Source organism: Schistocerca nitens, chromosome 4 (genome assembly GCF_023898315.1).
Source record: "Schistocerca nitens isolate TAMUIC-IGC-003100 chromosome 4, iqSchNite1.1, whole genome shotgun sequence".
NCBI lineage: Eukaryota > Metazoa > Arthropoda > Insecta > Orthoptera > Acrididae > Schistocerca > Schistocerca nitens.
The window spans coordinates 270,919,662-270,938,255 of NC_064617.1; the positions used below are offsets into that span (position 1 = coordinate 270,919,662).

General features: G+C 46.1%; 58 non-coding genes across 58 annotated transcripts; 39 read left to right on the forward strand and 19 right to left on the reverse strand.

Moving 5' to 3' along the window:
• Positions 1–498: 498 nt before the first annotated feature.
• Positions 499–570, reverse strand: Trnaa-cgc (transfer RNA alanine (anticodon CGC)). The gene has a single exon. It is a non-coding gene; the product is annotated as a tRNA-Ala (tRNA).
• A 118-nt stretch (positions 571–688) lies between these two features.
• Positions 689–760, forward strand: Trnaw-cca (transfer RNA tryptophan (anticodon CCA)). The gene has a single exon. It is a non-coding gene; the product is annotated as a tRNA-Trp (tRNA).
• Positions 761–1,078: 318 nt separating this feature from the next.
• Trnac-gca (transfer RNA cysteine (anticodon GCA)) lies at positions 1,079–1,150 on the forward strand. The gene has a single exon. It is a non-coding gene; the product is annotated as a tRNA-Cys (tRNA).
• A 275-nt stretch (positions 1,151–1,425) lies between these two features.
• On the reverse strand, positions 1,426–1,497 carry Trnaa-cgc (transfer RNA alanine (anticodon CGC)). The gene has a single exon. It is a non-coding gene; the product is annotated as a tRNA-Ala (tRNA).
• A 118-nt stretch (positions 1,498–1,615) lies between these two features.
• On the forward strand, positions 1,616–1,687 carry Trnaw-cca (transfer RNA tryptophan (anticodon CCA)). Its single transcript has one exon. It is a non-coding gene; the product is annotated as a tRNA-Trp (tRNA).
• Positions 1,688–2,005: 318 nt separating this feature from the next.
• Positions 2,006–2,077, forward strand: Trnac-gca (transfer RNA cysteine (anticodon GCA)). The gene has a single exon. It is a non-coding gene; the product is annotated as a tRNA-Cys (tRNA).
• A 275-nt stretch (positions 2,078–2,352) lies between these two features.
• Trnaa-cgc (transfer RNA alanine (anticodon CGC)) lies at positions 2,353–2,424 on the reverse strand. The gene has a single exon. It is a non-coding gene; the product is annotated as a tRNA-Ala (tRNA).
• Positions 2,425–2,542: 118 nt separating this feature from the next.
• Positions 2,543–2,614, forward strand: Trnaw-cca (transfer RNA tryptophan (anticodon CCA)). The gene has a single exon. It is a non-coding gene; the product is annotated as a tRNA-Trp (tRNA).
• Positions 2,615–2,932: 318 nt separating this feature from the next.
• Trnac-gca (transfer RNA cysteine (anticodon GCA)) lies at positions 2,933–3,004 on the forward strand. Its single transcript has one exon. It is a non-coding gene; the product is annotated as a tRNA-Cys (tRNA).
• Positions 3,005–3,279: 275 nt separating this feature from the next.
• On the reverse strand, positions 3,280–3,351 carry Trnaa-cgc (transfer RNA alanine (anticodon CGC)). The gene has a single exon. It is a non-coding gene; the product is annotated as a tRNA-Ala (tRNA).
• A 118-nt stretch (positions 3,352–3,469) lies between these two features.
• Trnaw-cca (transfer RNA tryptophan (anticodon CCA)) lies at positions 3,470–3,541 on the forward strand. The gene has a single exon. It is a non-coding gene; the product is annotated as a tRNA-Trp (tRNA).
• A 318-nt stretch (positions 3,542–3,859) lies between these two features.
• On the forward strand, positions 3,860–3,931 carry Trnac-gca (transfer RNA cysteine (anticodon GCA)). Its single transcript has one exon. It is a non-coding gene; the product is annotated as a tRNA-Cys (tRNA).
• Positions 3,932–4,206: 275 nt separating this feature from the next.
• Positions 4,207–4,278, reverse strand: Trnaa-cgc (transfer RNA alanine (anticodon CGC)). Its single transcript has one exon. It is a non-coding gene; the product is annotated as a tRNA-Ala (tRNA).
• Positions 4,279–4,396: 118 nt separating this feature from the next.
• On the forward strand, positions 4,397–4,468 carry Trnaw-cca (transfer RNA tryptophan (anticodon CCA)). The gene has a single exon. It is a non-coding gene; the product is annotated as a tRNA-Trp (tRNA).
• A 318-nt stretch (positions 4,469–4,786) lies between these two features.
• On the forward strand, positions 4,787–4,858 carry Trnac-gca (transfer RNA cysteine (anticodon GCA)). The gene has a single exon. It is a non-coding gene; the product is annotated as a tRNA-Cys (tRNA).
• Positions 4,859–5,133: 275 nt separating this feature from the next.
• On the reverse strand, positions 5,134–5,205 carry Trnaa-cgc (transfer RNA alanine (anticodon CGC)). Its single transcript has one exon. It is a non-coding gene; the product is annotated as a tRNA-Ala (tRNA).
• Positions 5,206–5,323: 118 nt separating this feature from the next.
• On the forward strand, positions 5,324–5,395 carry Trnaw-cca (transfer RNA tryptophan (anticodon CCA)). The gene has a single exon. It is a non-coding gene; the product is annotated as a tRNA-Trp (tRNA).
• A 318-nt stretch (positions 5,396–5,713) lies between these two features.
• Trnac-gca (transfer RNA cysteine (anticodon GCA)) lies at positions 5,714–5,785 on the forward strand. Its single transcript has one exon. It is a non-coding gene; the product is annotated as a tRNA-Cys (tRNA).
• A 275-nt stretch (positions 5,786–6,060) lies between these two features.
• On the reverse strand, positions 6,061–6,132 carry Trnaa-cgc (transfer RNA alanine (anticodon CGC)). The gene has a single exon. It is a non-coding gene; the product is annotated as a tRNA-Ala (tRNA).
• Positions 6,133–6,250: 118 nt separating this feature from the next.
• Trnaw-cca (transfer RNA tryptophan (anticodon CCA)) lies at positions 6,251–6,322 on the forward strand. Its single transcript has one exon. It is a non-coding gene; the product is annotated as a tRNA-Trp (tRNA).
• A 318-nt stretch (positions 6,323–6,640) lies between these two features.
• On the forward strand, positions 6,641–6,712 carry Trnac-gca (transfer RNA cysteine (anticodon GCA)). Its single transcript has one exon. It is a non-coding gene; the product is annotated as a tRNA-Cys (tRNA).
• A 275-nt stretch (positions 6,713–6,987) lies between these two features.
• On the reverse strand, positions 6,988–7,059 carry Trnaa-cgc (transfer RNA alanine (anticodon CGC)). Its single transcript has one exon. It is a non-coding gene; the product is annotated as a tRNA-Ala (tRNA).
• Positions 7,060–7,177: 118 nt separating this feature from the next.
• On the forward strand, positions 7,178–7,249 carry Trnaw-cca (transfer RNA tryptophan (anticodon CCA)). Its single transcript has one exon. It is a non-coding gene; the product is annotated as a tRNA-Trp (tRNA).
• A 318-nt stretch (positions 7,250–7,567) lies between these two features.
• Trnac-gca (transfer RNA cysteine (anticodon GCA)) lies at positions 7,568–7,639 on the forward strand. The gene has a single exon. It is a non-coding gene; the product is annotated as a tRNA-Cys (tRNA).
• A 275-nt stretch (positions 7,640–7,914) lies between these two features.
• Positions 7,915–7,986, reverse strand: Trnaa-cgc (transfer RNA alanine (anticodon CGC)). The gene has a single exon. It is a non-coding gene; the product is annotated as a tRNA-Ala (tRNA).
• Positions 7,987–8,104: 118 nt separating this feature from the next.
• Positions 8,105–8,176, forward strand: Trnaw-cca (transfer RNA tryptophan (anticodon CCA)). The gene has a single exon. It is a non-coding gene; the product is annotated as a tRNA-Trp (tRNA).
• A 318-nt stretch (positions 8,177–8,494) lies between these two features.
• On the forward strand, positions 8,495–8,566 carry Trnac-gca (transfer RNA cysteine (anticodon GCA)). The gene has a single exon. It is a non-coding gene; the product is annotated as a tRNA-Cys (tRNA).
• Positions 8,567–8,841: 275 nt separating this feature from the next.
• Positions 8,842–8,913, reverse strand: Trnaa-cgc (transfer RNA alanine (anticodon CGC)). The gene has a single exon. It is a non-coding gene; the product is annotated as a tRNA-Ala (tRNA).
• Positions 8,914–9,031: 118 nt separating this feature from the next.
• On the forward strand, positions 9,032–9,103 carry Trnaw-cca (transfer RNA tryptophan (anticodon CCA)). The gene has a single exon. It is a non-coding gene; the product is annotated as a tRNA-Trp (tRNA).
• Positions 9,104–9,421: 318 nt separating this feature from the next.
• Trnac-gca (transfer RNA cysteine (anticodon GCA)) lies at positions 9,422–9,493 on the forward strand. Its single transcript has one exon. It is a non-coding gene; the product is annotated as a tRNA-Cys (tRNA).
• Positions 9,494–9,768: 275 nt separating this feature from the next.
• On the reverse strand, positions 9,769–9,840 carry Trnaa-cgc (transfer RNA alanine (anticodon CGC)). The gene has a single exon. It is a non-coding gene; the product is annotated as a tRNA-Ala (tRNA).
• A 118-nt stretch (positions 9,841–9,958) lies between these two features.
• On the forward strand, positions 9,959–10,030 carry Trnaw-cca (transfer RNA tryptophan (anticodon CCA)). Its single transcript has one exon. It is a non-coding gene; the product is annotated as a tRNA-Trp (tRNA).
• A 318-nt stretch (positions 10,031–10,348) lies between these two features.
• On the forward strand, positions 10,349–10,420 carry Trnac-gca (transfer RNA cysteine (anticodon GCA)). Its single transcript has one exon. It is a non-coding gene; the product is annotated as a tRNA-Cys (tRNA).
• A 275-nt stretch (positions 10,421–10,695) lies between these two features.
• Positions 10,696–10,767, reverse strand: Trnaa-cgc (transfer RNA alanine (anticodon CGC)). The gene has a single exon. It is a non-coding gene; the product is annotated as a tRNA-Ala (tRNA).
• A 118-nt stretch (positions 10,768–10,885) lies between these two features.
• Positions 10,886–10,957, forward strand: Trnaw-cca (transfer RNA tryptophan (anticodon CCA)). Its single transcript has one exon. It is a non-coding gene; the product is annotated as a tRNA-Trp (tRNA).
• A 317-nt stretch (positions 10,958–11,274) lies between these two features.
• Trnac-gca (transfer RNA cysteine (anticodon GCA)) lies at positions 11,275–11,346 on the forward strand. Its single transcript has one exon. It is a non-coding gene; the product is annotated as a tRNA-Cys (tRNA).
• A 275-nt stretch (positions 11,347–11,621) lies between these two features.
• Positions 11,622–11,693, reverse strand: Trnaa-cgc (transfer RNA alanine (anticodon CGC)). The gene has a single exon. It is a non-coding gene; the product is annotated as a tRNA-Ala (tRNA).
• Positions 11,694–11,811: 118 nt separating this feature from the next.
• Positions 11,812–11,883, forward strand: Trnaw-cca (transfer RNA tryptophan (anticodon CCA)). Its single transcript has one exon. It is a non-coding gene; the product is annotated as a tRNA-Trp (tRNA).
• Positions 11,884–12,201: 318 nt separating this feature from the next.
• Positions 12,202–12,273, forward strand: Trnac-gca (transfer RNA cysteine (anticodon GCA)). The gene has a single exon. It is a non-coding gene; the product is annotated as a tRNA-Cys (tRNA).
• Positions 12,274–12,548: 275 nt separating this feature from the next.
• Positions 12,549–12,620, reverse strand: Trnaa-cgc (transfer RNA alanine (anticodon CGC)). The gene has a single exon. It is a non-coding gene; the product is annotated as a tRNA-Ala (tRNA).
• A 118-nt stretch (positions 12,621–12,738) lies between these two features.
• On the forward strand, positions 12,739–12,810 carry Trnaw-cca (transfer RNA tryptophan (anticodon CCA)). Its single transcript has one exon. It is a non-coding gene; the product is annotated as a tRNA-Trp (tRNA).
• A 341-nt stretch (positions 12,811–13,151) lies between these two features.
• Positions 13,152–13,223, forward strand: Trnac-gca (transfer RNA cysteine (anticodon GCA)). Its single transcript has one exon. It is a non-coding gene; the product is annotated as a tRNA-Cys (tRNA).
• A 275-nt stretch (positions 13,224–13,498) lies between these two features.
• On the reverse strand, positions 13,499–13,570 carry Trnaa-cgc (transfer RNA alanine (anticodon CGC)). The gene has a single exon. It is a non-coding gene; the product is annotated as a tRNA-Ala (tRNA).
• A 118-nt stretch (positions 13,571–13,688) lies between these two features.
• Trnaw-cca (transfer RNA tryptophan (anticodon CCA)) lies at positions 13,689–13,763 on the forward strand. The gene has a single exon. It is a non-coding gene; the product is annotated as a tRNA-Trp (tRNA).
• A 319-nt stretch (positions 13,764–14,082) lies between these two features.
• Trnac-gca (transfer RNA cysteine (anticodon GCA)) lies at positions 14,083–14,154 on the forward strand. The gene has a single exon. It is a non-coding gene; the product is annotated as a tRNA-Cys (tRNA).
• Positions 14,155–14,431: 277 nt separating this feature from the next.
• Positions 14,432–14,503, reverse strand: Trnaa-cgc (transfer RNA alanine (anticodon CGC)). The gene has a single exon. It is a non-coding gene; the product is annotated as a tRNA-Ala (tRNA).
• Positions 14,504–14,622: 119 nt separating this feature from the next.
• Positions 14,623–14,694, forward strand: Trnaw-cca (transfer RNA tryptophan (anticodon CCA)). Its single transcript has one exon. It is a non-coding gene; the product is annotated as a tRNA-Trp (tRNA).
• Positions 14,695–15,011: 317 nt separating this feature from the next.
• Trnac-gca (transfer RNA cysteine (anticodon GCA)) lies at positions 15,012–15,083 on the forward strand. The gene has a single exon. It is a non-coding gene; the product is annotated as a tRNA-Cys (tRNA).
• A 274-nt stretch (positions 15,084–15,357) lies between these two features.
• Trnaa-cgc (transfer RNA alanine (anticodon CGC)) lies at positions 15,358–15,429 on the reverse strand. Its single transcript has one exon. It is a non-coding gene; the product is annotated as a tRNA-Ala (tRNA).
• Positions 15,430–15,546: 117 nt separating this feature from the next.
• On the forward strand, positions 15,547–15,619 carry Trnaw-cca (transfer RNA tryptophan (anticodon CCA)). Its single transcript has one exon. It is a non-coding gene; the product is annotated as a tRNA-Trp (tRNA).
• A 317-nt stretch (positions 15,620–15,936) lies between these two features.
• Positions 15,937–16,008, forward strand: Trnac-gca (transfer RNA cysteine (anticodon GCA)). The gene has a single exon. It is a non-coding gene; the product is annotated as a tRNA-Cys (tRNA).
• Positions 16,009–16,284: 276 nt separating this feature from the next.
• Positions 16,285–16,356, reverse strand: Trnaa-cgc (transfer RNA alanine (anticodon CGC)). Its single transcript has one exon. It is a non-coding gene; the product is annotated as a tRNA-Ala (tRNA).
• A 119-nt stretch (positions 16,357–16,475) lies between these two features.
• Trnaw-cca (transfer RNA tryptophan (anticodon CCA)) lies at positions 16,476–16,547 on the forward strand. Its single transcript has one exon. It is a non-coding gene; the product is annotated as a tRNA-Trp (tRNA).
• Positions 16,548–16,867: 320 nt separating this feature from the next.
• Positions 16,868–16,939, forward strand: Trnac-gca (transfer RNA cysteine (anticodon GCA)). The gene has a single exon. It is a non-coding gene; the product is annotated as a tRNA-Cys (tRNA).
• Positions 16,940–17,217: 278 nt separating this feature from the next.
• Positions 17,218–17,289, reverse strand: Trnaa-cgc (transfer RNA alanine (anticodon CGC)). The gene has a single exon. It is a non-coding gene; the product is annotated as a tRNA-Ala (tRNA).
• A 119-nt stretch (positions 17,290–17,408) lies between these two features.
• Trnaw-cca (transfer RNA tryptophan (anticodon CCA)) lies at positions 17,409–17,480 on the forward strand. Its single transcript has one exon. It is a non-coding gene; the product is annotated as a tRNA-Trp (tRNA).
• A 320-nt stretch (positions 17,481–17,800) lies between these two features.
• On the forward strand, positions 17,801–17,873 carry Trnac-gca (transfer RNA cysteine (anticodon GCA)). The gene has a single exon. It is a non-coding gene; the product is annotated as a tRNA-Cys (tRNA).
• Positions 17,874–18,340: 467 nt separating this feature from the next.
• On the forward strand, positions 18,341–18,413 carry Trnaw-cca (transfer RNA tryptophan (anticodon CCA)). The gene has a single exon. It is a non-coding gene; the product is annotated as a tRNA-Trp (tRNA).
• Positions 18,414–18,594: the final 181 nt, after the last annotated feature.

Here is an 18,594-nt window from a genome sequence, read left to right on the forward strand (position 1 = left end):
GCATATATTTCCTCGTATAATAATGTTAAGCGTAGTCGCGCTGCCGATGGGGATGTAAAGGAAAGCCTGCCGTGCGCATGCAAATGTCAAGCCCAAATATACCAAGCTTCAATAGCCAGTTTCACAAGTAATCTGGATTACCTGCCAGACATACCGCTGATTGCCCATGTCAATCAAAATTAGAAAATTTCTGACTTGGCTGACTTTGCTCGACTGCCGCTCGCTGCCGCTCGGTTACGGGCATAGGGTGTATGAAAAATATCAGCAATGTGACTGCGCGAAATGTTGAGATGCACTCCGCACGCCATACCGAAGGCTTTGGAGCAACATTTCAATGGGGGGATCGCAGCCCAGGCTCTTGCAGGTCATCGTCCTCCCGCCATGCGGTCGAACTGTACGAAATCCACTTGCTTGGGGGAAGAATCTTGTACACTGAATTTTATAGAATATGGTGATAGGCAAAAGTTTTCGTGTACTGCTGCACGGAGAAACAAAAATTGGAGGAGCTGGGATTTGAACCCAGGACTTTCTGCATGCGAAGCAGACACTCTACCACTGAGTTACACCCCCGCCAGAGCAACTACATCTGGGACGAGTCTCTCGTGGATCCTACTGTCATTATTTCTTAGGTTTGAACGGTACAGTAAGTGTTCGAGGAACCTATTCATGACAAGACCTCAGCAGCGTCGACTCCGTGGCGCAACGGTAGCGCGTCTGACTCCAGATCAGAAGGTTGCGTGTTCAAATCACGTCGGGGTCACAGTGAAATTTTCGTTTACGAAAGCCATAGGCGAGTATGTCAGTTTAATCAGATACCAAACGATTACAGAGAACGGACGAACAGAACTTGCTTGAAAAAAGCTACTAGTGCAATTTTCGCGTTCTGACATTAAAGTGTAGGCGCCGACTCACACTTTCTCCAGGCGCGAACTGTCTAGTATTTTTGATATTTATATCGTTTAACGCTAATATATAACTGAGAGATAATGATTACGCAATATTTTGCTCGATTAGACGTCTTTAGCCAGGCAGAGTATAATATTTTTCCTTAAGTTATGGGAATAGAAAGATCGTGAAAGGGGGTATAGCTCAGTCGTAGAGCATTCGACTGCAGATCGAGAGGTCCCCGGTTCAATCCCGGGTGCCCCCTTCATTTTTCAGTATCTCGAAAAAACAAATGACGGTTGTCGCGGTGAGTTGCAAATAACATGTTTCAGATGCACTCCGCACGCCATACCGAAGGCTTTGGAGCAACATTTCAATGGGGGGATCGCAGCCCAGGCTCTTGCAGGTCATCGTCCTCCCGCCATGCGGTCGAACTGTACGAAATCCACTTGCTTGGGGGAAGAATCTTGTACACTGAATTTTATAGAATATGGTGATAGGCAAAAGTTTTCGTGTACTGCTGCACGGAGAAACAAAAATTGGAGGAGCTGGGATTTGAACCCAGGACTTTCTGCATGCGAAGCAGACACTCTACCACTGAGTTACACCCCCGCCAGAGCAACTACATCTGGGACGAGTCTCTCGTGGATCCTACTGTCATTATTTCTTAGGTTTGAACGGTACAGTAAGTGTTCGAGGAACCTATTCATGACAAGACCTCAGCAGCGTCGACTCCGTGGCGCAACGGTAGCGCGTCTGACTCCAGATCAGAAGGTTGCGTGTTCAAATCACGTCGGGGTCACAGTGAAATTTTCGTTTACGAAAGCCATAGGCGAGTATGTCAGTTTAATCAGATACCAAACGATTACAGAGAACGGACGAACAGAACTTGCTTGAAAAAAGCTACTAGTGCAATTTTCGCGTTCTGACATTAAAGTGTAGGCGCCGACTCACACTTTCTCCAGGCGCGAACTGTCTAGTATTTTTGATATTTATATCGTTTAACGCTAATATATAACTGAGAGATAATGATTACGCAATATTTTGCTCGATTAGACGTCTTTAGCCAGGCAGAGTATAATATTTTTCCTTAAGTTATGGGAATAGAAAGATCGTGAAAGGGGGTATAGCTCAGTCGTAGAGCATTCGACTGCAGATCGAGAGGTCCCCGGTTCAATCCCGGGTGCCCCCTTCATTTTTCAGTATCTCGAAAAAACAAATGACGGTTGTCGCGGTGAGTTGCAAATAACATGTTTCAGATGCACTCCGCACGCCATACCGAAGGCTTTGGAGCAACATTTCAATGGGGGGATCGCAGCCCAGGCTCTTGCAGGTCATCGTCCTCCCGCCATGCGGTCGAACTGTACGAAATCCACTTGCTTGGGGGAAGAATCTTGTACACTGAATTTTATAGAATATGGTGATAGGCAAAAGTTTTCGTGTACTGCTGCACGGAGAAACAAAAATTGGAGGAGCTGGGATTTGAACCCAGGACTTTCTGCATGCGAAGCAGACACTCTACCACTGAGTTACACCCCCGCCAGAGCAACTACATCTGGGACGAGTCTCTCGTGGATCCTACTGTCATTATTTCTTAGGTTTGAACGGTACAGTAAGTGTTCGAGGAACCTATTCATGACAAGACCTCAGCAGCGTCGACTCCGTGGCGCAACGGTAGCGCGTCTGACTCCAGATCAGAAGGTTGCGTGTTCAAATCACGTCGGGGTCACAGTGAAATTTTCGTTTACGAAAGCCATAGGCGAGTATGTCAGTTTAATCAGATACCAAACGATTACAGAGAACGGACGAACAGAACTTGCTTGAAAAAAGCTACTAGTGCAATTTTCGCGTTCTGACATTAAAGTGTAGGCGCCGACTCACACTTTCTCCAGGCGCGAACTGTCTAGTATTTTTGATATTTATATCGTTTAACGCTAATATATAACTGAGAGATAATGATTACGCAATATTTTGCTCGATTAGACGTCTTTAGCCAGGCAGAGTATAATATTTTTCCTTAAGTTATGGGAATAGAAAGATCGTGAAAGGGGGTATAGCTCAGTCGTAGAGCATTCGACTGCAGATCGAGAGGTCCCCGGTTCAATCCCGGGTGCCCCCTTCATTTTTCAGTATCTCGAAAAAACAAATGACGGTTGTCGCGGTGAGTTGCAAATAACATGTTTCAGATGCACTCCGCACGCCATACCGAAGGCTTTGGAGCAACATTTCAATGGGGGGATCGCAGCCCAGGCTCTTGCAGGTCATCGTCCTCCCGCCATGCGGTCGAACTGTACGAAATCCACTTGCTTGGGGGAAGAATCTTGTACACTGAATTTTATAGAATATGGTGATAGGCAAAAGTTTTCGTGTACTGCTGCACGGAGAAACAAAAATTGGAGGAGCTGGGATTTGAACCCAGGACTTTCTGCATGCGAAGCAGACACTCTACCACTGAGTTACACCCCCGCCAGAGCAACTACATCTGGGACGAGTCTCTCGTGGATCCTACTGTCATTATTTCTTAGGTTTGAACGGTACAGTAAGTGTTCGAGGAACCTATTCATGACAAGACCTCAGCAGCGTCGACTCCGTGGCGCAACGGTAGCGCGTCTGACTCCAGATCAGAAGGTTGCGTGTTCAAATCACGTCGGGGTCACAGTGAAATTTTCGTTTACGAAAGCCATAGGCGAGTATGTCAGTTTAATCAGATACCAAACGATTACAGAGAACGGACGAACAGAACTTGCTTGAAAAAAGCTACTAGTGCAATTTTCGCGTTCTGACATTAAAGTGTAGGCGCCGACTCACACTTTCTCCAGGCGCGAACTGTCTAGTATTTTTGATATTTATATCGTTTAACGCTAATATATAACTGAGAGATAATGATTACGCAATATTTTGCTCGATTAGACGTCTTTAGCCAGGCAGAGTATAATATTTTTCCTTAAGTTATGGGAATAGAAAGATCGTGAAAGGGGGTATAGCTCAGTCGTAGAGCATTCGACTGCAGATCGAGAGGTCCCCGGTTCAATCCCGGGTGCCCCCTTCATTTTTCAGTATCTCGAAAAAACAAATGACGGTTGTCGCGGTGAGTTGCAAATAACATGTTTCAGATGCACTCCGCACGCCATACCGAAGGCTTTGGAGCAACATTTCAATGGGGGGATCGCAGCCCAGGCTCTTGCAGGTCATCGTCCTCCCGCCATGCGGTCGAACTGTACGAAATCCACTTGCTTGGGGGAAGAATCTTGTACACTGAATTTTATAGAATATGGTGATAGGCAAAAGTTTTCGTGTACTGCTGCACGGAGAAACAAAAATTGGAGGAGCTGGGATTTGAACCCAGGACTTTCTGCATGCGAAGCAGACACTCTACCACTGAGTTACACCCCCGCCAGAGCAACTACATCTGGGACGAGTCTCTCGTGGATCCTACTGTCATTATTTCTTAGGTTTGAACGGTACAGTAAGTGTTCGAGGAACCTATTCATGACAAGACCTCAGCAGCGTCGACTCCGTGGCGCAACGGTAGCGCGTCTGACTCCAGATCAGAAGGTTGCGTGTTCAAATCACGTCGGGGTCACAGTGAAATTTTCGTTTACGAAAGCCATAGGCGAGTATGTCAGTTTAATCAGATACCAAACGATTACAGAGAACGGACGAACAGAACTTGCTTGAAAAAAGCTACTAGTGCAATTTTCGCGTTCTGACATTAAAGTGTAGGCGCCGACTCACACTTTCTCCAGGCGCGAACTGTCTAGTATTTTTGATATTTATATCGTTTAACGCTAATATATAACTGAGAGATAATGATTACGCAATATTTTGCTCGATTAGACGTCTTTAGCCAGGCAGAGTATAATATTTTTCCTTAAGTTATGGGAATAGAAAGATCGTGAAAGGGGGTATAGCTCAGTCGTAGAGCATTCGACTGCAGATCGAGAGGTCCCCGGTTCAATCCCGGGTGCCCCCTTCATTTTTCAGTATCTCGAAAAAACAAATGACGGTTGTCGCGGTGAGTTGCAAATAACATGTTTCAGATGCACTCCGCACGCCATACCGAAGGCTTTGGAGCAACATTTCAATGGGGGGATCGCAGCCCAGGCTCTTGCAGGTCATCGTCCTCCCGCCATGCGGTCGAACTGTACGAAATCCACTTGCTTGGGGGAAGAATCTTGTACACTGAATTTTATAGAATATGGTGATAGGCAAAAGTTTTCGTGTACTGCTGCACGGAGAAACAAAAATTGGAGGAGCTGGGATTTGAACCCAGGACTTTCTGCATGCGAAGCAGACACTCTACCACTGAGTTACACCCCCGCCAGAGCAACTACATCTGGGACGAGTCTCTCGTGGATCCTACTGTCATTATTTCTTAGGTTTGAACGGTACAGTAAGTGTTCGAGGAACCTATTCATGACAAGACCTCAGCAGCGTCGACTCCGTGGCGCAACGGTAGCGCGTCTGACTCCAGATCAGAAGGTTGCGTGTTCAAATCACGTCGGGGTCACAGTGAAATTTTCGTTTACGAAAGCCATAGGCGAGTATGTCAGTTTAATCAGATACCAAACGATTACAGAGAACGGACGAACAGAACTTGCTTGAAAAAAGCTACTAGTGCAATTTTCGCGTTCTGACATTAAAGTGTAGGCGCCGACTCACACTTTCTCCAGGCGCGAACTGTCTAGTATTTTTGATATTTATATCGTTTAACGCTAATATATAACTGAGAGATAATGATTACGCAATATTTTGCTCGATTAGACGTCTTTAGCCAGGCAGAGTATAATATTTTTCCTTAAGTTATGGGAATAGAAAGATCGTGAAAGGGGGTATAGCTCAGTCGTAGAGCATTCGACTGCAGATCGAGAGGTCCCCGGTTCAATCCCGGGTGCCCCCTTCATTTTTCAGTATCTCGAAAAAACAAATGACGGTTGTCGCGGTGAGTTGCAAATAACATGTTTCAGATGCACTCCGCACGCCATACCGAAGGCTTTGGAGCAACATTTCAATGGGGGGATCGCAGCCCAGGCTCTTGCAGGTCATCGTCCTCCCGCCATGCGGTCGAACTGTACGAAATCCACTTGCTTGGGGGAAGAATCTTGTACACTGAATTTTATAGAATATGGTGATAGGCAAAAGTTTTCGTGTACTGCTGCACGGAGAAACAAAAATTGGAGGAGCTGGGATTTGAACCCAGGACTTTCTGCATGCGAAGCAGACACTCTACCACTGAGTTACACCCCCGCCAGAGCAACTACATCTGGGACGAGTCTCTCGTGGATCCTACTGTCATTATTTCTTAGGTTTGAACGGTACAGTAAGTGTTCGAGGAACCTATTCATGACAAGACCTCAGCAGCGTCGACTCCGTGGCGCAACGGTAGCGCGTCTGACTCCAGATCAGAAGGTTGCGTGTTCAAATCACGTCGGGGTCACAGTGAAATTTTCGTTTACGAAAGCCATAGGCGAGTATGTCAGTTTAATCAGATACCAAACGATTACAGAGAACGGACGAACAGAACTTGCTTGAAAAAAGCTACTAGTGCAATTTTCGCGTTCTGACATTAAAGTGTAGGCGCCGACTCACACTTTCTCCAGGCGCGAACTGTCTAGTATTTTTGATATTTATATCGTTTAACGCTAATATATAACTGAGAGATAATGATTACGCAATATTTTGCTCGATTAGACGTCTTTAGCCAGGCAGAGTATAATATTTTTCCTTAAGTTATGGGAATAGAAAGATCGTGAAAGGGGGTATAGCTCAGTCGTAGAGCATTCGACTGCAGATCGAGAGGTCCCCGGTTCAATCCCGGGTGCCCCCTTCATTTTTCAGTATCTCGAAAAAACAAATGACGGTTGTCGCGGTGAGTTGCAAATAACATGTTTCAGATGCACTCCGCACGCCATACCGAAGGCTTTGGAGCAACATTTCAATGGGGGGATCGCAGCCCAGGCTCTTGCAGGTCATCGTCCTCCCGCCATGCGGTCGAACTGTACGAAATCCACTTGCTTGGGGGAAGAATCTTGTACACTGAATTTTATAGAATATGGTGATAGGCAAAAGTTTTCGTGTACTGCTGCACGGAGAAACAAAAATTGGAGGAGCTGGGATTTGAACCCAGGACTTTCTGCATGCGAAGCAGACACTCTACCACTGAGTTACACCCCCGCCAGAGCAACTACATCTGGGACGAGTCTCTCGTGGATCCTACTGTCATTATTTCTTAGGTTTGAACGGTACAGTAAGTGTTCGAGGAACCTATTCATGACAAGACCTCAGCAGCGTCGACTCCGTGGCGCAACGGTAGCGCGTCTGACTCCAGATCAGAAGGTTGCGTGTTCAAATCACGTCGGGGTCACAGTGAAATTTTCGTTTACGAAAGCCATAGGCGAGTATGTCAGTTTAATCAGATACCAAACGATTACAGAGAACGGACGAACAGAACTTGCTTGAAAAAAGCTACTAGTGCAATTTTCGCGTTCTGACATTAAAGTGTAGGCGCCGACTCACACTTTCTCCAGGCGCGAACTGTCTAGTATTTTTGATATTTATATCGTTTAACGCTAATATATAACTGAGAGATAATGATTACGCAATATTTTGCTCGATTAGACGTCTTTAGCCAGGCAGAGTATAATATTTTTCCTTAAGTTATGGGAATAGAAAGATCGTGAAAGGGGGTATAGCTCAGTCGTAGAGCATTCGACTGCAGATCGAGAGGTCCCCGGTTCAATCCCGGGTGCCCCCTTCATTTTTCAGTATCTCGAAAAAACAAATGACGGTTGTCGCGGTGAGTTGCAAATAACATGTTTCAGATGCACTCCGCACGCCATACCGAAGGCTTTGGAGCAACATTTCAATGGGGGGATCGCAGCCCAGGCTCTTGCAGGTCATCGTCCTCCCGCCATGCGGTCGAACTGTACGAAATCCACTTGCTTGGGGGAAGAATCTTGTACACTGAATTTTATAGAATATGGTGATAGGCAAAAGTTTTCGTGTACTGCTGCACGGAGAAACAAAAATTGGAGGAGCTGGGATTTGAACCCAGGACTTTCTGCATGCGAAGCAGACACTCTACCACTGAGTTACACCCCCGCCAGAGCAACTACATCTGGGACGAGTCTCTCGTGGATCCTACTGTCATTATTTCTTAGGTTTGAACGGTACAGTAAGTGTTCGAGGAACCTATTCATGACAAGACCTCAGCAGCGTCGACTCCGTGGCGCAACGGTAGCGCGTCTGACTCCAGATCAGAAGGTTGCGTGTTCAAATCACGTCGGGGTCACAGTGAAATTTTCGTTTACGAAAGCCATAGGCGAGTATGTCAGTTTAATCAGATACCAAACGATTACAGAGAACGGACGAACAGAACTTGCTTGAAAAAAGCTACTAGTGCAATTTTCGCGTTCTGACATTAAAGTGTAGGCGCCGACTCACACTTTCTCCAGGCGCGAACTGTCTAGTATTTTTGATATTTATATCGTTTAACGCTAATATATAACTGAGAGATAATGATTACGCAATATTTTGCTCGATTAGACGTCTTTAGCCAGGCAGAGTATAATATTTTTCCTTAAGTTATGGGAATAGAAAGATCGTGAAAGGGGGTATAGCTCAGTCGTAGAGCATTCGACTGCAGATCGAGAGGTCCCCGGTTCAATCCCGGGTGCCCCCTTCATTTTTCAGTATCTCGAAAAAACAAATGACGGTTGTCGCGGTGAGTTGCAAATAACATGTTTCAGATGCACTCCGCACGCCATACCGAAGGCTTTGGAGCAACATTTCAATGGGGGGATCGCAGCCCAGGCTCTTGCAGGTCATCGTCCTCCCGCCATGCGGTCGAACTGTACGAAATCCACTTGCTTGGGGGAAGAATCTTGTACACTGAATTTTATAGAATATGGTGATAGGCAAAAGTTTTCGTGTACTGCTGCACGGAGAAACAAAAATTGGAGGAGCTGGGATTTGAACCCAGGACTTTCTGCATGCGAAGCAGACACTCTACCACTGAGTTACACCCCCGCCAGAGCAACTACATCTGGGACGAGTCTCTCGTGGATCCTACTGTCATTATTTCTTAGGTTTGAACGGTACAGTAAGTGTTCGAGGAACCTATTCATGACAAGACCTCAGCAGCGTCGACTCCGTGGCGCAACGGTAGCGCGTCTGACTCCAGATCAGAAGGTTGCGTGTTCAAATCACGTCGGGGTCACAGTGAAATTTTCGTTTACGAAAGCCATAGGCGAGTATGTCAGTTTAATCAGATACCAAACGATTACAGAGAACGGACGAACAGAACTTGCTTGAAAAAAGCTACTAGTGCAATTTTCGCGTTCTGACATTAAAGTGTAGGCGCCGACTCACACTTTCTCCAGGCGCGAACTGTCTAGTATTTTTGATATTTATATCGTTTAACGCTAATATATAACTGAGAGATAATGATTACGCAATATTTTGCTCGATTAGACGTCTTTAGCCAGGCAGAGTATAATATTTTTCCTTAAGTTATGGGAATAGAAAGATCGTGAAAGGGGGTATAGCTCAGTCGTAGAGCATTCGACTGCAGATCGAGAGGTCCCCGGTTCAATCCCGGGTGCCCCCTTCATTTTTCAGTATCTCGAAAAAACAAATGACGGTTGTCGCGGTGAGTTGCAAATAACATGTTTCAGATGCACTCCGCACGCCATACCGAAGGCTTTGGAGCAACATTTCAATGGGGGGATCGCAGCCCAGGCTCTTGCAGGTCATCGTCCTCCCGCCATGCGGTCGAACTGTACGAAATCCACTTGCTTGGGGGAAGAATCTTGTACACTGAATTTTATAGAATATGGTGATAGGCAAAAGTTTTCGTGTACTGCTGCACGGAGAAACAAAAATTGGAGGAGCTGGGATTTGAACCCAGGACTTTCTGCATGCGAAGCAGACACTCTACCACTGAGTTACACCCCCGCCAGAGCAACTACATCTGGGACGAGTCTCTCGTGGATCCTACTGTCATTATTTCTTAGGTTTGAACGGTACAGTAAGTGTTCGAGGAACCTATTCATGACAAGACCTCAGCAGCGTCGACTCCGTGGCGCAACGGTAGCGCGTCTGACTCCAGATCAGAAGGTTGCGTGTTCAAATCACGTCGGGGTCACAGTGAAATTTTCGTTTACGAAAGCCATAGGCGAGTATGTCAGTTTAATCAGATACCAAACGATTACAGAGAACGGACGAACAGAACTTGCTTGAAAAAAGCTACTAGTGCAATTTTCGCGTTCTGACATTAAAGTGTAGGCGCCGACTCACACTTTCTCCAGGCGCGAACTGTCTAGTATTTTTGATATTTATATCGTTTAACGCTAATATATAACTGAGAGATAATGATTACGCAATATTTTGCTCGATTAGACGTCTTTAGCCAGGCAGAGTATAATATTTTTCCTTAAGTTATGGGAATAGAAAGATCGTGAAAGGGGGTATAGCTCAGTCGTAGAGCATTCGACTGCAGATCGAGAGGTCCCCGGTTCAATCCCGGGTGCCCCCTTCATTTTTCAGTATCTCGAAAAAACAAATGACGGTTGTCGCGGTGAGTTGCAAATAACATGTTTCAGATGCACTCCGCACGCCATACCGAAGGCTTTGGAGCAACATTTCAATGGGGGGATCGCAGCCCAGGCTCTTGCAGGTCATCGTCCTCCCGCCATGCGGTCGAACTGTACGAAATCCACTTGCTTGGGGGAAGAATCTTGTACACTGAATTTTATAGAATATGGTGATAGGCAAAAGTTTTCGTGTACTGCTGCACGGAGAAACAAAAATTGGAGGAGCTGGGATTTGAACCCAGGACTTTCTGCATGCGAAGCAGACACTCTACCACTGAGTTACACCCCCGCCAGAGCAACTACATCTGGGACGAGTCTCTCGTGGATCCTACTGTCATTATTTCTTAGGTTTGAACGGTACAGTAAGTGTTCGAGGAACCTATTCATGACAAGACCTCAGCAGCGTCGACTCCGTGGCGCAACGGTAGCGCGTCTGACTCCAGATCAGAAGGTTGCGTGTTCAAATCACGTCGGGGTCACAGTGAAATTTTCGTTTACGAAAGCCATAGGCGAGTATGTCAGTTTAATCAGATACCAAACGATTACAGAGAACGGACGAACAGAACTTGCTTGAAAAAGCTACTAGTGCAATTTTCGCGTTCTGACATTAAAGTGTAGGCGCCGACTCACACTTTCTCCAGGCGCGAACTGTCTAGTATTTTTGATATTTATATCGTTTAACGCTAATATATAACTGAGAGATAATGATTACGCAATATTTTGCTCGATTAGACGTCTTTAGCCAGGCAGAGTATAATATTTTTCCTTAAGTTATGGGAATAGAAAGATCGTGAAAGGGGGTATAGCTCAGTCGTAGAGCATTCGACTGCAGATCGAGAGGTCCCCGGTTCAATCCCGGGTGCCCCCTTCATTTTTCAGTATCTCGAAAAAACAAATGACGGTTGTCGCGGTGAGTTGCAAATAACATGTTTCAGATGCACTCCGCACGCCATACCGAAGGCTTTGGAGCAACATTTCAATGGGGGGATCGCAGCCCAGGCTCTTGCAGGTCATCGTCCTCCCGCCATGCGGTCGAACTGTACGAAATCCACTTGCTTGGGGGAAGAATCTTGTACACTGAATTTTATAGAATATGGTGATAGGCAAAAGTTTTCGTGTACTGCTGCACGGAGAAACAAAAATTGGAGGAGCTGGGATTTGAACCCAGGACTTTCTGCATGCGAAGCAGACACTCTACCACTGAGTTACACCCCCGCCAGAGCAACTACATCTGGGACGAGTCTCTCGTGGATCCTACTGTCATTATTTCTTAGGTTTGAACGGTACAGTAAGTGTTCGAGGAACCTATTCATGACAAGACCTCAGCAGCGTCGACTCCGTGGCGCAACGGTAGCGCGTCTGACTCCAGATCAGAAGGTTGCGTGTTCAAATCACGTCGGGGTCACAGTGAAATTTTCGTTTACGAAAGCCATAGGCGAGTATGTCAGTTTAATCAGATACCAAACGATTACAGAGAACGGACGAACAGAACTTGCTTGAAAAAAGCTACTAGTGCAATTTTCGCGTTCTGACATTAAAGTGTAGGCGCCGACTCACACTTTCTCCAGGCGCGAACTGTCTAGTATTTTTGATATTTATATCGTTTAACGCTAATATATAACTGAGAGATAATGATTACGCAATATTTTGCTCGATTAGACGTCTTTAGCCAGGCAGAGTATAATATTTTTCCTTAAGTTATGGGAATAGAAAGATCGTGAAAGGGGGTATAGCTCAGTCGTAGAGCATTCGACTGCAGATCGAGAGGTCCCCGGTTCAATCCCGGGTGCCCCCTTCATTTTTCAGTATCTCGAAAAAACAAATGACGGTTGTCGCGGTGAGTTGCAAATAACATGTTTCAGATGCACTCCGCACGCCATACCGAAGGCTTTGGAGCAACATTTCAATGGGGGGATCGCAGCCCAGGCTCTTGCAGGTCATCGTCCTCCCGCCATGCGGTCGAACTGTACGAAATCCACTTGCTTGGGGGAAGAATCTTGTACACTGAATTTTATAGAATATGGTGATAGGCAAAAGTTTTCGTGTACTGCTGCACGGAGAAACAAAAATTGGAGGAGCTGGGATTTGAACCCAGGACTTTCTGCATGCGAAGCAGACACTCTACCACTGAGTTACACCCCCGCCAGAGCAACTACATCTGGGACGAGTCTCTCGTGGATCCTACTGTCATTATTTCTTAGGTTTGAACGGTACAGTAAGTGTTCGAGGAACCTATTCATGACAAGACCTCAGCAGCGTCGACTCCGTGGCGCAACGGTAGCGCGTCTGACTCCAGATCAGAAGGTTGCGTGTTCAAATCACGTCGGGGTCACAGTGAAATTTTCGTTTACGAAAGCCATAGGCGAGTATGTCAGTTTAATCAGATACCAAACGATTACAGAGAACGGACGAACAGAACTTGCTTGAAAAAAGCTACTAGTGCAATTTTCGCGTTCTGACATGTGCAATTTTCGCGTTCTGACATTAAAGTGTAGGCGCCGACTCACACTTTCTCCAGGCGCGAACTGTCTAGTATTTTTGATATTTATATCGTTTAACGCTAATATATAACTGAGAGATAATGATTACGCAATATTTTGCTCGATTAGACGTCTTTAGCCAGGCAGAGTATAATATTTTTCCTTAAGTTATGGGAATAGAAAGCTCGTGAAAGGGGGTATAGCTCAGTCGTAGAGCATTCGACTGCAGATCGAGAGGTCCCCGGTTCAATCCCGGGTGCCCCCTTCATTTTTCAGTATCTCGAAAAAACAAATGACGGTTGTCGCGGTGAGTTGCAAATAACATGTTTCAGATGCACTCCGCACGCCATACCGAAGGCTTTGGAGCAACATTTCAATGGGGGGATCGCAGCCCAGGCTCTTGCAGGTCATCGTCCTCGCCCCATGCGGTCGAACTGTACGAAATCCACTTGCTTGGGGGAAGAATCTTGTACACTGAATTTTATAGAATATGGTGATAGGCAAAAGTTTTCGTGTACTGCTGCACGGAGAAACAAAAATTGGAGGAGCTGGGATTTGAACCCAGGACTTTCTGCATGCGAAGCAGACACTCTACCACTGAGTTACACCCCCGCCAGAGCAACTACATCTGGGACGAGTCTCTCGTGGATCCTACTGTCATTATTTCTTAGGTTTGAACGGTACAGTAAGTGTTCGAGGAACCTATTCATGACAAGACCTCAGCAGCGTCGACTCCGTGGCGCAAACGGTAGCGCGTCCTGACTCCAGATCAGAAGGTTGCGTGTTTCAAATCACGTCGGGGTCACAGTGAAATTTTCGTTTACGAAAGCCATAGGCGAGTATGTCAGTTTAATCAGATACCAAACGATTACAGAGAACGGACGAACAGAACTTGCTTGAAAACAGCTACTAGTGCAATTTTCGCGTTCTGACATTAAAGTGTAGGCGCCGACTCACACTTTCTCCAGGCGCGAACTGTCTAGTATTTTTGATATTTATATCGTTTAACGCTAATATATAACTGAGAGATAATGATTACGCAATATTTTGCTCGATTAGACGTCTTTAGCCAGGCAGAGTATAATATTTTTTCCTTAAGTTATGGGAATAGAAAGCTCGTGAAAGGGGGTATAGCTCAGTCGTAGAGCATTCGACTGCAGATCGAGAGGTCCCCGGTTCAATCCCGGGTGCCCCTTCATTTTTCAGTATCTCGAAAAAACACAATGACGGTTGTCGCGGTTGAGTTGCAAATAACATGTTTCAGATGCACTCCGCACGCCATACCGAACGGCTTTGGAGCAACATTTCAATTGGGGGGATCGCAGCCCAGGCTCTTGCAGGTCATCGTCCTCCGCCATGCGGTCGAACTGTACGAAATCCACTTGCTTGGGGGAAGAATCTTGTACACTGAATTTTATAGAATATGGTGATAGGCAAAAGTTTTCGTGTACTGCTGCACGGAGAAACAAAAATTGGAGGAGCTGGGATTTGAACCCAGGACTTTCTGCATGCGAAGCAGACACTCTACCACTGAGTTACACCCCCGCCAGAGCAACTACATCTGGGACGAGTCTCTCGTGGATCCTACTGTCATTATTTCTTAGGTTTGAACGGTACAGTAAGTGTTCGAGGAACCTATTCATGACAAGACCTCAGCCAGCGTCGACTCCGTGGCGCAACGGTAGCGCGTCTGACTCCAGATCAGAAGGTTGCGTGTTCAAATCACGTCGGGGTCACAGTGAAATTTTCGTTTACGAAAGCATAGGCGAGTATGTCAGTTTAATCAGATACCAAACGATTACAGAGAACGGACGAACAGAACTTGCTTGAAAAAAGCTACTAGTGCAATTTTCGCGTTCTGACATTAACGTGTAGGCGCCGACTCACACTTTCTCCAGGCGCGAACTGTCTAGTATTTTTGATATTTATATCGTTTTAACGCTAATATATAACTGAGAGATAATGATTACGCAATATTTTGCTCGATTAGACGTCTTTAGCAGGCAGAGTATAATATTTTTCCTTAAGTTATGGGAATAGAAAGATCGTGAAAGGGGGTATAGCTCAGTCGTAGAGCATTCGACTGCAGATCGAGAGGTCCCCGGTTCAATCCCGGGTGCCCCCTTCATTTTTCAGTATCTCGAAAAAACAAATGACGGTTGTCGCGGTGAGTTGCAAATAACATGTTTCAGATGCACTCCGCACGCCATACCGAAGGCTTTGGAGCAACATTTCAATGGGGGGATCGCAGCCCAGGCTCTTGCAGGTCATCGTCCTCCGCCATGCGGTCGAACTGTACGAAATCCACTTGCTTGGGGGAAGAATCTTGTACACTGAATTTTATAGAATATGGTGATAGGCAAAAGTTTTCGTGTACTGCTGCACGGAGAAACAAAAATTGGAGGAGCTGGGATTTGAACCCAGGACTTTCTGCATGCGAAGCAGACACTCTACCACTGAGTTACACCCCCGCCAGAGCAACTACATCTGGGACGAGTCTCTCGTGGATCTACTGTCATTATTTCTTAGGTTTGAACGGTACAGTAAGTGTTCGAGGAACCTATTCATGACAAGACCTCAGCAGCGTCGACTCCGTGGCGCAACGGTAGCGGCGTCTGACTCCAGATCAGACGGTTGCGTGTTCAAATCACGTCGGGGTCACAGTGAAATTTTCGTTTACGAAAGCCATAGGCGAGTATGTCAGTTTAATCAGATACCCAAACGATTACAGAGAACGGACGAACAGAACTTGCTTGAAAAAAGCTACTAGTGCAATTTTCGCGTTCTGACATTAAAGTGTAGGCGCCGACTCACACTTTCTCCAGGCGCGAACTGTCTAGTATTTTGATATTTATATCGTTTAACGCTATATATAACTGAGAGATAATGATTACGCAATATTTTGCTCGATTAGACGTCTTTAGCCAGGCAGAGTATAATATTTTTCCTTAAGTTATGGGAATAGAAAGATCGTGAAAGGGGGTATAGCTCAGTCGTAGAGCATTCGACTGCAGATCGAGAGGTCCCCGGTTCAATCCCGGGTGCCCCCTTCATTTTTCAGTATCTCGAAAAAACAAATGACGGTTGTCGCGGTGAGTTGCAATAACATGTTTCAGATGCACTCCGCACGCCATACCGAAGGCTTTGGAGCAACATTTCAATGGGGGGATCGCAGCCCAGGCTCTTGCAGGTCATCGTCCTCCCCGCCATGCGGGTCGAACTGTACGAAATCACTTGCTTGGGGGAAGAATCTTGTACACTGACATTTATAGCAATATGGTGATAGGCAAAAGTTTTCGTGTACTGCTGCACGGAGAAACAAAAATTGGAGGAGCTGGGATTTGAACCCAGGACTTTCTGCATGCGAAGCAGACACTCTACCACTGAGTTACACCCCCGCCAGAGCAACTACATCTGGGACGAGTCTCTCGTGGATCCTACTGTCATTATTTCTTAGGTTTGAACGGTACAGTAAGTGTTCGAGGAACCTATTCATGCACAAGACCTCAGCAGCGTCGACTCCGTGGCGCAACGGTAGCGCGTCTGACTCCAGATCAGAAGGTTGCGTGTTCAAATCACGTCGGGGTCACAGTGAAATTTTCGTTTACCGAAAGCCATAGGCGAGTATGTCAGTTTAATCAGATACCAAAACGATTACAGAGAACGGACGAACAGAACTTGCTTGAAAAAAGCTACTAGTGCAATTTTCGCGTTCTGACATTAAAGTGTAGGGCGCCGACTCACACTTTCTCCAGGCGCGAACTGTCTAGTATTTTTGATATTTATCTCGTTTAACGCTAATATATAACTGAGAGATAATGAATTACGCATATTTTTGCTCGATTAGACGTCTTTAGCCAGCAGAGTATAATATTTTCCTTAAGTTATGGGAATAGAAAGATCGTGAAAGGGGGTATAGCTCAGTCGTAGAGCATTCGACTGCAGATCGAGAGGTCCCCGGTTCAATCCCGGGTGCCCCTTCATTTTTCAGTATCTCCGAAAAAAACACATAGACGGTTGTCGCGGTGCGTTGCAAATAACATGTTACAGATGCACTCCGCACGCCATACCGAAGGCTTTGGAGCAACATTACACTGGGGGGATCGCAGCCCAGGCTCTTGCAGGTCATCGTCCTCCCGCCATGCGGTCGAACTGTACGAAATCCACTTGCTTGGGGGAAGAATCTTGTACACTGAATTTTATAGAATATGGTGATAGGCAAACAGTTTTCGTGTACTGCTGCACGGAGAAACAAAAATTGGAGGAGCTGGGATTTGAACCCAGGACTTTCTGCATGCGAAGCAGACACTCTACCACTGAGTTACACCCCCGCCAGAGCAACTACATCTGGGACGAGTCTCTCGTGGATCTACTGTCCATTATTTCTTAGGTTTGAACGGTACAGTAAGTGTTCGAGGGAACCTATTCATGACAAGACCTCAGCAGCGTCGACTCCGTGGCGCAACGGTAGCGCGTCTGACTCCAGATCAGAAGGTTGCGTGTTCAAATCACGTCGGGGTCACAGTGAAATTTTCGTTACGAAAGCCATAGGCGAGTATGTCAGTTTAATCAGATACCACAACGATTACAGAGAACGGACGAACAGAACTTGCTTGACAAAAAGCTACTAGTGCAATTTTCGCGTTCTGACATTAAAGTGTAGGCGCCGACTCACACTTTCTCCAGGCGCGAACTGTCTAGTATTTTTGATATTTATATCGTTTACACGCTAATATATCAACTGAGAGATAATGATTACGCAATATTTTGCTCGATTAGACGTCTTTAGCAGGCAGAGTATAATATTTTTCCTTAAGTTATGGGAATAGAAAGATCGTGAAAGGGGGTATAGCTCAGTCGTAGAGCATTCGACTGCAGATCGAGAGGTCCCCCGGTTCAATCCCGGGTGCCCCCTTCATTTTTCAGTATACTCGAAAAAACAATGACGGTTGTCGCGGTGAGTTGCAAATAACATGTTTCAGATGCACTCCGCACGCCATACCGAAGGCTTTGGAGCAAACATTTCAATGGGGGGATCGCAGCCCAGGCTCTTGCAGGTCATCGTCCTCCCGCCATGCGGTCGAAACTGTACGAAATCCACTTGCTTGGGGGAAGAATCTTGTACACTGAATTTTATAGAATATGGTGATAGGCAAAAGTTTTCGTGTACTGCTGCACGGAGAAACAAAATTGGAGGAGTGGGATTTGAACCCAGGACTTTCTGCATGCGAAGCAGACACTCTACCACTGAGTTACACCCCCGCCAGAGCAACTACATCTGGGGACGAGTCTCTCGTGGATCCTACTGTCATTATTTCTTAGGTTTGACACGGTACAGTAAGTGTTCGAGGAACCTATTCATGACAAGACCTCAGCAGCGTCGACTCCGTGGCGCAACGGTAGCGCGTCTGACTCCAGATCAGAAGGTTGCGTGTTCACAATCACGTCGGGGTCACCAGTGAAATTTCGTTACGAAAGCCCATAGGCGAGTATGTCAGTTTAATCAGATACCAAACGATTACAGAGAACGGACCGAACAGAACTTGCTTGAAAACAAGCTACTAGTGCAATTTTCGCGTTCTGACATTAAAGTGTAGGCGCCGACTCACACTTTCTCCAGGCGCGAACTGTCTAGT